The 14036-nt window shown below is 47.6% G+C and overlaps 3 non-coding genes across 3 annotated transcripts; 2 read left to right on the forward strand and 1 right to left on the reverse strand.

Moving 5' to 3' along the window:
• Window positions 1–4873: 4873 nt before the first annotated feature.
• TRNAS-UGA (transfer RNA serine (anticodon UGA)) lies at window positions 4874–4959 on the forward strand. Its single transcript has one exon. It is a non-coding gene; the product is annotated as a tRNA-Ser (tRNA).
• A 1761-nt stretch (window positions 4960–6720) lies between these two features.
• TRNAT-UGU (transfer RNA threonine (anticodon UGU)) lies at window positions 6721–6794 on the reverse strand. Its single transcript has one exon. It is a non-coding gene; the product is annotated as a tRNA-Thr (tRNA).
• Window positions 6795–10522: 3728 nt separating this feature from the next.
• Window positions 10523–10595, forward strand: TRNAV-CAC (transfer RNA valine (anticodon CAC)). Its single transcript has one exon. It is a non-coding gene; the product is annotated as a tRNA-Val (tRNA).
• The last annotated feature ends 3441 nt before the right edge of the window (window positions 10596–14036 follow it).

Raw genomic sequence — 14036 nt, forward strand, 5'->3', positions numbered from 1 at the left:
TCCCCTGAGGACTGTCGGGGTTACCAATCCCCCTTCAAGTCTGGCCTCCAGAGCCTCCTGGCTGAGGCATCTCCCTGTGCTGGGCCCACTGCCCAGGGTCCCACCTCGCTCTCCCCAGCTGCTCACCACACCCGGCTCCGGACTGCTCCAGCTCCAGCTTCACTCTGCCTCAGCACAGCTGCTGCTCTGCCTCCAGCTCCCTGAGCTCCTTCTCTGGCCCCTCTGGCTCCAGTTCCTGCAGCTCTGCTCCCAGGACAGTTGTCACGGAGTCCCCGGGCGATGCTCTGGAACTGCTCCCCATGAAGCCAGTCAGGACTCTGGGGCAGTCGCCTTCCTGTGAGCAGCCTGTCTTCAGGACACACAGCTCACACAGCTTCCACCTTGAAGGGGGGAAGGACCAGGCCATCAGTTGCCAGGAAACCGGGTGTCGGCCATTCTCTGTGTCCAGAACCCTGCACACACCTGCCCTCTAGGGCTCTGCAATGATCATACACCCTTACCCCCCACCTAGAGACTTAAGAACTGCCTAGGGGAAACTGAGGCACCCCCACATTATTCAGAGGAAACATTAAGAACAGTCCACTTCATCACACCTGTTACTGCAAAAGTCCTTCTCTCTCCCAGGGCCAAGCCGCAGGCTCCTCCGCCCCTGAGAGTGCTCACCGCAGTCCTCAGGGGGACCCCATTACTGCACAGTCCTGCAACGATCATACAGCCTTACCCCCCACCTAGAGACTTAAGAATTCCATAGGGAAAACTGACGCCCCCGCCCCAATATTCAGAGGAAACATTAAGAACAGTCCCACTTCGTCACAACAGGGTCTCCTCTCTCTGGGCTGTGCCTCTGGCTTTGGGGATGCAGCTCTGCTCCCAGGACAGGGGCTGCTCTCTCTGGGCTGCTTTTCTGGTCCCTCTGGATCTGGCCCAGCTCTGCTCTGCACCTAAGCTTGGGCCCCTGCTTTCTCCTTAGCTCGGCCCTACTCTGTCTGACCCAGGCAATTCCAGCTCACATAGAGGATGGGACCTCCCTGGCCTCCTGACTCCCTGATTAGCCTGCCCTCCCTGTCACTCACGCTGACCTGGAGCATTGGCCTCTCTCCATTGTTCCTGGGGACTGTTAGTCTCAGGGTCCTGATTCCCCATCAACCCTTCCCCTTTGAGTACTGGGAGCTAGCAACTAAAACAGGCCCACTGAATGTTAGTAAGGGGGCAACAGTCCCCTTAAACTAGGGTTGAATCATAGAATCATAGAATATCAGGGTTGGAAGGGACCTCAGGAGGTCATCTAGTCCAACCCCCTGCTCAAAGCAGGACCAATCCCCAACTAAATCATCCCAGCCAGGGCTTTGTCAAGCCTGACCTTAAAAACTTCTAAGGAAGGAGATTCCACCACCTCCCTAGGTAAAGCATTCCAGTGTTTCACCACCCTCCTAGTGAAAAAGATTTTCGTAATATCCAACCTAAACCTCCCCCACTGAACTTGAGACCATTACTCCTTGTTCTGTCATCTGCTACCACTGAGAACAGTCTAGAGCCATCCTCTTTGGAACCCGCTTTCAGGTAGTTGAAGCAGCTAACAAATCCCCCCTCATTCTTCTCTTCCGCAGACTAAACAATCCCAGTTCCCTCAGCCTCTCCTCATAAGTCATGTGTTCCACTCCCCTAATCATTGGGGTTGGATTGGGCTCAAGGAGGAAAGATTTTGTGTGACAGTGTGTGGGGATGGGGAGGGTGTGATTCTCTAGTAGATAAATGATGGAACACACAGGGGTAGTTGCAGTGAAGCCCCATGTCTGAGTGTTATGACCCTGTGTGGTGCTGCCATTCACCTTCCCCTCCTATGGTCTCATCTTTCATTGAATCCAGCATTTTTCAACCGATCATCATCACAGAGGTGTCCCACATGCCTCAAATACAGTGCCCCTCTCAGAGATGCCGAGGACTGGAATGGATTTCAGCTGATGGACAGGTTTGCTAGGTTTTTATACATTTGCCTAGTAAAATGCTGAGTTTTTAAATTTATTACAAGCATCATTCCTGATCATACTGGAGAGGGGTAAGGAAATTGATTTTCGTTCAACAAAGTTTATAAACAGAAGCACTGGAATTTGAAGGAGGAACCCATTGCCAGGCAGGCAAATGTTCAATCACTGAGCAATACACTCAACAAAAAGTGACTTTGATAGCCCAGACAAGGGATGGGTTGGAACCTAGAGATTTAGTACACTTTATATATGTACAAACACCACGGCTTAAAAAATCACCACACCTGCCCTCTGTTACCAGAGGACAGCAACAAGTTTCCTTGGAGCACACACTGCTCCCAAGCTCCACGCCCTCCAATCTCTGCAGCATTGCCCCAATCCCTGAGCGGTAAAGGGCACAGGTAACTAGAACCCCTTCATCCCGATAGAATTAATGGCCAAATAATTCCATTTAGACCAGAAACGCAGAGCTCCTTTGTCAGAGCAGATGTACATAGTGATCTAGTCTGGCTGTAAAATCTATATATCAACACCAAATATGGTATTAGATGAATGCTCAGAAACGGCTGTTCCCCATCCAGATCCCAGCAAAGGGTAATCCAAGGAAAGGGGCTGTTTAGGAAGGAAAGAAGAAAGATGTCCCTGTCTCCCTGGAGGAACTGAGCTCTGTGCTTTGGACAGAGAGGAGGGGAAGGAAATGGCCACACTATGGCAGCAGAAATGAAATGAAACACAAGAAATGAAACACAAAAGGTTTCTTCTGTGCACATTGATTCTGAACAGTGAGGGAACCTGACTCCCACATCAGGAAAAGTCACAAAGCCGTTTTTTTCTATGGCAGGGAACACTAGCAGAGAAGAGTTCCAAAAATTGTTGCCGCTTTACTTTCGATTTTTTTTACGTTATAAAGAAAATTGTAACAAAATTAGTCTGAACTAATTACTAGTTGTAAAAATTGGTAAAAACACTTATCTTAAACTTGAGCTGCCCGTTATGAAAAGCTGGTTCCCCAATTCAGGTCCAACTGCTCTGCTAGAAACGCCCCCAGGTGCCTGCTCACCCCAGGAAGAGAAAAAAGAGAAACCTCCAATCGGCACTGCCCTTAGCTCCAGGCTGCTGTCCTAGGGTGGGGACGGGGACTGATTGTTTTCTGCTGAGGAGGGAGCCTCTGGTGCTATGGTCCTAGCATACGCCCAGCCCAGACTGTCCTCTGCGCCAGCTGCTGCTCCCCGCATGCTCTCGAGTCAGACATGCAGGGCCCCCAGGGAACAGAGGCTGGGACAGGGCAGCAGCCTGGCTTGGGCTGGGAAGATGCTGGGAGTTCTCATTCCCTCAGAACTGGCCTGGCTCCCTTCTCAACAGCAAACAAATCAATTCCACGTCCCCTCCCCGAATAAATCAGCCTGGAGCCAAGGGCAGCACGGGACGATTCCCTTTGCTTCCCACCGAGGCATGAGACAACCCAGGGCAAAACTAGAAGAGCTGATGGAACTGACCGTGGGGAAACCAGCCTTTAATAACAGGCAGCTCAAGCTTAAGCTAAGTGTTTTTACCAATTTTTACAACATTGAATAACCCTTCAATCATAGTGTCACCATCCATAAAATTGCTTCAGCCTTGTAGTCTACCAAGTGCAAAACTAAACACCTCTTCAAATCCAAGGGCGTGGAGATCAGTCAGTGTGTAGAGTCATCCCACATGAAAGAACCATGTTGTGGTTCAGACCGGCCCCATCATGTGCCCATTGACTTTCTCTCCTCTCCCTTAAAAGTTTCAGTATTTTGCATCAAAACTTTCTTCCCTCAGAAGAGACCTGGGAAGCAGGACTGCCAGCCAGAGAAACACCTTTAAGGGGAGGCATCCCTCTCCCTGTCAAAAAATGATCTCCCTCCTTCAGTTCAGTGAAAGCCTGAATTGTTCCTTGTCCCCGAAGAGCTGGAGGATTGAAAGCAGCAACATCAAACCCTTGTGTAGCTCGCAGGAATGAACACAAACACTCCCTTGTGTCTGAAGAGATGTTTAGTTTTTACCCTTGGTAAATGACAAGGCTAAAGGGAAAGTCGGTGGCACAAGATATAGAGTGAAACATGATACAATCATCACAGTTATGCCCATAGTGATTGCAAATTTTTTTTATATACTTATTATCATCAGTGTATTATTTTATCTGGAATCTAGACCATGACTATACCTTGACCAAGAAATTTGGACCTTGATAAAATAATCAACTACCCATGGTTAAGGCCATGGAATTGACATCCACCCGGGTGTCCCTACACAGGTACAAGTAGAACAAAAATGGCTACCTTTTAGCCATAGTTTTTAATCAGGGCATGAAATTGATAGAAACCCGTTAAATCATTTCTCAGCCCGAGTCCTTCACCCACATTCCTTAGGGCACTGGGCTGCCACGTGAATGGGTGAATTGGGTCACCACGTTTCATTTCCCTCCTCAATTTCACACAGAGACACAATTTCCTTTGCACAGATCCATGAACAGTAAAACCTCCCTGTGTCTCTTGTGTGAGCCAGGGCATTCAATTCCATTGAAACCTTCTCTCCTGCAATGGCAGTGGGGATGTAGCTACCTGCATCCCTGACAGTGCCCTAGAGAAATCCTGACCCCTGTTCTTGAAGCGATGTGCTGGAGATTTGAATAGGAAAGGGACTGTCTGACTTGTTGAAGTGGGGAATGAACAACAATCTACTGCAATGTTATTAACCACAAACACACCCCGATCATGCTCCAGCCGGAAGAGAAATGGGCAGAAATTCTCGCTGTTCCGCCATGGACACACTTGTGCTGGGGAAGCTGGTCTGAGCAAGCAATTTGAAGGGACAATTCTGTGAGAACAGAATCATAGTGTAGCTAAGCAGTTGTCCATCAAGTAGTTGTGGCCAAGTGGTTAAGGTGATGGATTTGAAATCCCTTGTGGGAGTCCCCCACACGCAGGTTCAAATCCTGTCAACTACAGAAACGTTAGCGTGTTGTCATTGCTGTTGTTTTTGTGTGTGAGCATCCACAGTGCGAACCGGAGCCAGCTCTGGCCTCGCTCTATCTACATGTGAGACTGCTATAGCACTTAGGTGTGTTTTTATCACTTAGCTAGTTACAGGGGTATAAAAACAGAGAATCAAAATCACAGTCCACCTGTGTATGGGCCTGCTCTCACTAGGATAGTCGGAGGCCTTGTTCTTAGGCTAAGGCCTTTGGCCAAGCAGCAGGGGAGCCATAAGCTGGGAAGCGTACGGTCACATTGTCACATCCCAAACCAGACACACTGAAATAAGGCTGTATTGAGCGGTTAGGAAGAAGATCCTGTCCAGAGAGTGCCCATCACCACTAGATAAAGAAACTGATCTTAAGATGGTTAAAGAAAACTTATTTTGCCAGCATCCTGTCTGGTAAGAAATCACTTATCAATGGTTGTGGTTGTGAAACCCTCATTTCTGTATGTTTTATCTTTATGCCCCCTAATTTTCTATTGTTAATCTGTCTGGTTCGCTATTTGTTTCTGTCTGCTGTATAATTAATTTTGCTAGATGTAAGTTAATTCAGGTAGTGGGATATAGTTGGTTAGAGAATTATGTTACAATATGTTAGGATTGGTTAGTTAAATTTCAATAAAATGATTGGTTAAGGTATAGCTGAGAATATTATATAAACTGGGGTCAAACAGGAAGTGGAGGGGAAATTGGAATCATGCTTGCTAAGGGGGGGGATGGGAAACAGGGACACAGGCAAGGCTCTGCGGCGTCAGAGCTGGGAAGGGGGATACAGGGTAAATGCTCTGTGGCATGAGAGCTTGGAAGAGAACACTGGGGAACAGACTCTATTGGCATATAGAGATAAGCCCAAGTGGTGTGAAGGGCTCCGAAATATGATTGCTTGGAAACTAACCCCAATAAACATCGCATTGTCTGTGCTTTGGACTTCTGGTCTTTTGCTGCTTGCCTGACAAGAACCAGGGAAGCGGGAGGGTTGAGGAAAAGCTCTTTAACATGGACCATAGTGTGTCCATAGTGTGTCATGGCATGTTGTTGGCCAAGTGATCACAGCACCTGGAGGGGTTTTGCTACTTGTCACTAGCACAGTATTGTAAGAGGCAGCCCAGATTCAACAGCCTTGCCTGCCAGATGAGTTACAGCAACCTTTACCTTGTTTCCATGTTCATCCGATGCCTCCTTTCAACACTTGTCAGCAAAAAGACCTGTTCCTTTTGCAAGCATGGGTATGGCTAGTCAAAGGCGGGTTTCTCCGTTAACAAAAAGGATTGACCAAAAGGTGACAAGAGGAGGCACGTTCAGCAAGGCAGCACTGGATGCTGGATCCTGAATTTGCTCTTTATCCAGCAGGTTTATTGGCAAGCTCTGCCACGGTGCCACTCTCTGGGACTTCTCCCGTAACTGCTCCATCTTTCATCAACAATAAAATGAAAGGTGAAAGGACAGTAATTCTCCATTTCCTGCAAGCCCTACATGGAACCCTCTAGAAGGGTCTCTGTGCATAGACATTTCTAGTGAATTGCATGGGCATGGGACACTGGTGTCATAGCAATTGCAGTCAAAGCAACCTCCTTCCCAAGACCCATAGCCTTTTCATCAACTGCAGGCTCGTGATTTGATTCTCTGCAACGCTCCTCTGCAAAGAAGCCTTTTCCTTAGGAAGCAATTACTTACATTGCCTAGGAAGACAGAGGAAAACATGAGCAGAGGAGACAAAAGCTATACAACAGGACACCACTAGGAGTTGAACCCAGGATCTCCTGTTTACAAGACAGGTGCTTTAACCTACTAAGCCATGGTGCCTTCCTCAACTATCTATTTGCAACTGTTCCCCTTGAAGGTCCAAGAAAACACCTCCAAATGCCAAAGTACAGACGTTCCCCATTTCCCACAAAACTTGCAGACCTTGAGTGGGCTGGCTCTCTGTGCACGGAAAGCCACAGCTGAGTTGACAGAGGGCTTCTAACGTGCGCTTCTCCCACATGCTGCTGTGATCCTAGAGTGGTTAGTGCTCTGGGTTTCAGTCACAGCAACTTCAATTCAACTCTGAGTCATGGTAACTTTCCATCAGCTGCAGACTTAGCATTTGCCACTTTCCAAGGCTTCGCCACAAGGAAGCTCTCTCCATCCTGAATGAGCACTTACAAGGATTGTGCTGTGAGGTCTTTTCTTTTTATGAGAAGAGATACAAAAAAACGAGCCTAGCAGACAAGCCAGGTTCAGCAAGGAAGAACTGGCAGGCCAAGCCATGATCTCCTGGTTCGTAGGAAGGTTCTTCAGCCTGCTCTTCCCAAAGATCACTATCTAGAGGTCACTTCCCACAGAGAACGATTATGGTTAGAGACCCATCCTGAAATTAGAGCAGGATATTTTCAAGCTTTATCTCATTGTAAAGTACCATAATTCGAACATGGCATCACAGAGGGGAAAGCACTCCTTCATTTCATATTTATTGCTACTGATCTCACTGACAAACTTCCTTTTCTCGGTGCTGCTTTGAGCACTTCAGGGAGTTTTTCCTCTTCTCTCTTGAGCTGTGGTTCTTGGACTGCCTCAGCTCCCCAGGTGGCCAACTTCCTTCTTTTGCTTACATCCTTCACTTCTTTGGATGAAGCTGTGTGTGCCACCAGCTTACTTCATAGCTGAGACCTCAGGTACCAGCAGCTAGTTGGAAAGGCTAAATTCCCATTGCCATCAGTGGGAGGTTATCCTGGGCCGCCAGGGCTGCAGGACCTGGCCCATGATCAGTCAAGCTGCTACAGCAGCTGCACTCTTATGTGGTGAGTCCGGCAGCCTATCACCAAACTGCTCTGCCATCGCCTGCAGGGTGGCCGCACTGGCCAAGAATCTGGCAGAAGAGAGACCCAGGAGGAGAGAAGGAAAATGTCCTCAGCAGTCACAGCCGGCAGAAGCAGCAAAGGCTGAGTATCAGACACACTTTTTCACCAGGACAATAAATGTGTACAACCTCGTGATATGTTCTCAGGTTTACTCCCCCATCCAAGGAAACCCCATGGTAAATAGTGGTGTCCCCCAGGGTGTCGGTACTGGGATCAGTAATCTTCAAAATATTCATAAATGATCTGGAAAAAGGGGGTAAACAGTGAGGTGGCAAAATTTGCAGATGATCCAAAATTACTCAGGAGAGTTAAGTACAAAGCAGACTGCAAAGAGTTACAAAAAAACCTCACAAAACTGGGTGAAAGGGCAACAAAATGGCAGAGGAAACTCAATGTTGATAAATGCAAAGTCATGGACACTGGAAACCATAATCCCAACTATACATATAAAATGATGAGGTCTAAAATAGCTGTTGCCACTCAAGAGAGGGATCTTGGAGTCACGGTGGATAGTTCTCTGAAAACATCCACTCAATGTGCAGCGGCCGTCAAAAAAGGAAAGAGAATCTTGGGAATCATTAAGAAAGGGATAGATAGTAAGACAGAAAAGATCATATTGCCTCTATATAAATCCATGGTACACCTACATCTTGAATACTGCATACAGATGTGGTCGCCCCACCTCAAAGACATATTGGATTAAAAAAGTTCGGAAAAGGACAACAAAAATGATTAGGGGTATGGAGCATCTGCCATAGGAGGAGAGATTAATAAGACTGGGACTTTTCAGCTTGGAAAAAAGACGACTAAGGGGGGATATTCTAGAGGTCTATAAAATCATGACTGGTGTGAGTAAGTAAATAAGGTAGAGTTATTTACTCCCTCTCCTAAGACAAGAACTAGGGGCCACCAAATGAAATTAATAGGCAGCATGTTTAAAACAAACAAAAAGAAGTATTTTTTTCACACAACCCACAGTCTACATGTGGAACTCCTTGCCAAAGGATATTGTGAAGGCCAAGACTATAACAGGGTTCAAAAAATGAACCAGATATATTCCTGGAGGATAGGCCTACCAATGTGTATTAGCCAAGATGGATAGGGATGGTGTTCCTACCCTCTGTTTGCCAGGAGATGTGAATAGGCGACAAGGGATAGATCACTTGATGATTACGTGTTCTGTTCATTCCTTCTGAAGCACTTGACATTGGCCACTATGGGAAGACAGGAGACTGGGCTATAGGGACCTTTGGTCTGACCCAGTATGGCCGTTCTTACGTCCTTATGGTCCTATGCTCCTTTCATATATATTCCTGGGATTCTGCCTTACAATGTGCCCCTGAGATCTCACTCAAAATGCCCCAGACAGGCAAACCCCACTCTGGGATCCTGAAGCCTCTGCCACCCATGGTGTACCTTGTCGCTCATCACTAACCCTTGAAGCTGCTCCTTTCTATAGACTGTGAAAATGGGGGAGGCAGTGCAGGAGCCTTCTGGGGATGCAGATCCAACACTTTGGGAGAGACAGATTCTTTGAGGCATCAGGTTGCTGTAAGCCAGGGGAGGCCAACCTGTGGCTCCAGAGCCACGTGCGGCTCTTCAGAAGTTAATATGCGGCTCCTTCTATAGGTGCTGATTCCGGGGCTGGAGCTATAGATGCCAACTTTCCAATGTGCCGGGGGTGCTCGCTGCTCAACTTCTGGCTCTTCCATAGGCCCTGCCTCCACTCCAACCCTTCCAGCCCACTCCCCGGAGCCTGCCGTGTCCTCGCTCCTCTCCCCTCCGCCCAGAGCCTCCTGCATGCCACGAAACAGGTGATTGCGCGGTGTGGGGAGGGAGGAGACACTGATCGGCGGGGCACTCGGTGGGCGGGAGGCGGTGAGAGCTGGGGGGGGGGGAGTTGATGCAGGGCTGCTGACATATTACTGTGGCTCTTTGGCAATGTACACTGGTAAATTCTGACTCCTTTTCAGGCTCAGGTTGGCCACCCCTGCTCTAAACCATGCAGCCTCCCCCTAAAACAGGGGCCTGTTCCAGCCTTGAGTCTGGGCTACAGTGATCACTCCAACAGGGCAGGGTGACCACAGATTACAGCCTGAAAAGAGGTATGTGAAACTAACTCCTGTTCTCCCTGACAGGCTTCCCGTAGAATCGTCTGCGGTGCCCCCCCTCACGTGTTAAACTTTTGAATATTTTATTTTTATTGCATTTGCAACTCATTTCACGATTTTGATGCAGAATTTGTATGCATGATTTTCTCTCTCATATAAGATGATAAATTTGCAGGCTAGGATCTGTACATCTGTTTTTATTCATGCCAGAAATAATCAAATACAAAAGTTTATTTCCTTTAAGCATATAGAATTTTTTAAATTTTAACAGTAACTGAAATGTACTAACATCTAGAAATTGAATGGCCACCAACACAGGGTGGACCAGTCTTAACTAGTGTTACAGTGAGAAACTTGCTCTTCCTCAGCAAGGGGAAGAAAAAGAAGCTCTCCTTCAAGCTGGAGTCACAAGGGAGACATAAAGACGACTTCCTGAGCGCCAGCTCCAGTCCTTTGGTCTCCCAACTGACCTACCGAAGGGCTGCCGCCACTTTCTCCAGGTCTGCCCATCAGTGTGTGCCAGGGTGAGTGCCAGCCAAGTGGGTGGAATTTGAAGGGAGGGGCAGAGTTCTGTGACAGAGTTTCTGTAGTGTAGTGGTTATCACGTTTGCCTCACACGCAAAAGGCCCCTGGTTCGAAACCAGGCAGAAACATGATGGCTTACTTTTTCTAGCTCTCCAGCAAGGCGCTCCTACTTCTATCACTGGCCTGTCCCTGGGGTAACCCCGACCCCCTCAGGAGAGAGGGTTGTGATGTGAGCTGAGAAATCTAGAGGGTCTAGGCCAGTCATCTTTTGGAGCCTTGTGGCTTGGCCTCCTCTGCCCTTGGGTGTTGGCCTATGGAGGCCGGCTCTTCCAACTGCCCTCCTTTGCATGACTTGCCAAAGGAGGGAGTGAGGCAGGAATAGGGCAAAAGAGGAAAGTCATGCTGAGGAAGACAGGGCAGAAGCTAAGTGCCTCAGTGGGGTTAGCAGAGCATCACCGTTCGTTCTGCCAAAGCCAGGGGCGGCGCGGTTGGCTGCTGGGAGGTAGAATCCTGTGCCTGCCTCCTGGTTTCCCAGGGATGGCTACTTGAAGTCCAGGAGAAGAAGGACGGTTCTGGGTGAAAGGAAGACAAGCAAAGCGGAGTCTGAGTTTGTGTGCGCCGGTGCTCTTTTCTGGCCAAGATGGGGGTGCGGTGATGGGCTTGAGAGGCTCCCTGCCACACATGGAGCAGCGAGAACCACTCCTCCTTTGTGGCCGACCCGGGGGCGTGATTGACGGCTTTGGAAGCAGGGGTTGGGCTGGCTGTGAGCAACTGGGATCCCTTCTGAGGGCCGAACCCATGGTAGTGTGGTTGGCTGCTGGGAGGTAGAATCCTGTGCCTGCCTCTTGGCATCCCAGGGATGGCTACTTGTAGCCCAGAAAAAGAAGCAGGGTTCCAGGTGGAAAGAAAAGAAGCAATGGTTAAGCCAAGTGGGATCCTTTCTCTTCAAGACAGTGTGCTGTGGTGGGCCTGGGAATTGCCTGTGAGCAGTGGGTGGACATGTTCCAGTGAGAACCGCTGCTCCTTTCTGGCCTTCACTGCTGTGCCAGTATACAGGGTGAATAAGCGCGGAGTTTCTTTAGCAGACGGTGTCGTTTCTTCTGGTAATCCTCAGTGGGATCAGAGGATAATGGCTTGTAGAATGTGAAGTTACAGAGCTGCCTAGCAGCCTCTTGTTCATATTCCAACTTAGTCATGATGACGACAGCACATCCTTTGTTAGCCTTTTTTATTATGATGTCAGAGTTGTTCCAGAGGCTGTTGATTTCTATTGTGTGTACACAGGAAGGTTTGAATGTTTAACAGGTACGTTTGGTAAAGTTTAGTTATTTTATGTTTGTAACAGGCTCTTGCCCACCTCCAGCAGAGTTTTCAATCACGTACTATGGCAACTTACCAAATGTCATGCAAACTAGTCCATTCCTCCCCATAGTCAATCTCTGACCAGAATGTTAGAATGAGGCAGAGAACTGGGAAAGTATCACAGTAGGAATACATTAAAAAGTGGGATTAATCAAAGATGGGATGCAGACAGAGCCTGTTCTATAGCTGGTGAAGTGACAGGGACACACTCCCACTCGTGCTGGTTCTGAAATAAGAAGAGAAGCAGGTCAAAGAGAATGAGCTCATGTGGGAGCTCTAGGCAGCTGCCCTGTCAGTGCATCACACACCTGGGAGGTGTTACACAAAACACAGCACTTCCCCTCTGGAAGAGAAACCCTTCCCCCCACTGCCACCACTTCATGATACTATCCATGGGGCTGTTTGTTCTGCAGGACTTTGATCTCTCTGGGTGGTCCATGGTGATTCATAAAAGAGCCATTCGGGGAGCAGGAGTCATCCCAATAGAAATCTCTTCACTTCTTTCTCAGTGCACCTTCTTAGCCCTGGCTTTGGGTGCTTTGAAGTTGGCTCTCCAGTCTTGATTTTAGGTGGGATCTTGACCACCTTTTGGGGCTTGGCAGATTACACCTTTTGAGGGCTTTTCTCTGCCTTTTTAGTCCTCCCTGCAGTCACCGTATTCCGATGATTATTCCTAGACATGGGCATGGTGGCCTTCCTGGGGATCTTGGCAGCTTTAGCCAGCTTCTTGGTGGCTATATTCCTGCTCAGAGCCACTGTCTTCTTCTCATGCCATGTCCTTTTCCTAGCTGCTGGTTGAATGTGAAGCAGGCAAGGTGCTGGTGACTTTAGCCTGCACCAAGTTGCCTTTGCTCATCGGAATCCTGAACCCCAACTGGATGTGCTTTATCTTCTTCTGCACAGCATAGCTGTTAGTGGATTTATTCCTTCCCCCACTTCCTTTCCTGGTCCTTCTCGCATGAACAGAGAGCAACAATACCCAAAGTCCAAAGGTGCAAACAATTCGATGTTTATTGGGGTGAACTTCCAGCAAGCATGATTCCAGTTTCCTTCCTTAGTGTCCCCCTTCCCAGCTCTGACACCACCGAGCCTTACACCTGTGTCCCTGTTCCCATTTCCCCCTTTAGCTAAATATGATTCCAATTTCCCCACCCCGGAGTTCTGCTTAGCTATACCTTAACCAAACATTTTCCTGAAATTTAACTAACCAATCCTAACATATTGTAACATGATTATGGAACCAATTGTATCCCACCACCTTAATTAGTTTACACCCAGCAAAATTAATTATACAGCAGACAGAAACAATCACAGAACTAGACAGAGATGATACAGACAAACAATAGGGAAATGGGGACTACAGTGATAGAACAAAGACAGAAATGAGGATTTCACATCCCAGCTATTGATAAGTCAGTTCTTGCCAGACAGGATGCTATCAAACTAAGTTTCCTTTTACATCTTTTAGGCACTTCCCTTTCTCTGGAGGGATAGGCATTATCAGGACAGGATTGTATTACTCTCAGCCCAATAGCACCTTATTTCAATGTGCCTAGATTGAAATGTGAGGAGGTGACCTTTCACTTCCCAGCTTATGGCTGCCTCTGCTGCTTAGCCAAAGGCCTTAGCCCTAAGCACAGGAGCCTCAGACTGTCACAGTTAAGAGAAGGCTCTTATACCGGCAGACAGTGATTTTGATTCTTTTATACCTCTAGAACTAGCCAAGTGATAAGATTACACCGAAATTCTTAGAGTACAGGCCTTTACAGACAGGCCTGAATATCTATATCCTAACAATAGCCCCTGGAGAACACGGATCTGGAAATGCGTATTCATATTATACCTTTGTTTAATTTATGAAAACATAAACTAGACACAGAAGACTGGAATGATTTCAGTTGATAGCCAGGTTTGCTATGTTTTTATGCATTTGCACAGTGAAACATTGAGGGTTTACATTCATTTCAAGAATCCTCATACAGTGGAATTCATGAACATAATGGAGAATGGAAATGAAAATGTTTTCCTTTTCTTTTTAAAAAAAAAAGTGCTTATAAGAGGGCACTTGAATTTGAACCACAGACCACTTGATTTGCAGTCAAACACTGCACTACCACTGAGCTATACCCCCATAACAACAGCGGGCTGGAAACATGATCTCCAGGACTTTTATAGAAGCATAGAATCATAGAATATCAGGGTTGGAA

This window comes from Eretmochelys imbricata, chromosome 28 (genome assembly GCF_965152235.1).
Source record: "Eretmochelys imbricata isolate rEreImb1 chromosome 28, rEreImb1.hap1, whole genome shotgun sequence".
Taxonomy (NCBI): domain Eukaryota; kingdom Metazoa; phylum Chordata; order Testudines; family Cheloniidae; genus Eretmochelys; species Eretmochelys imbricata.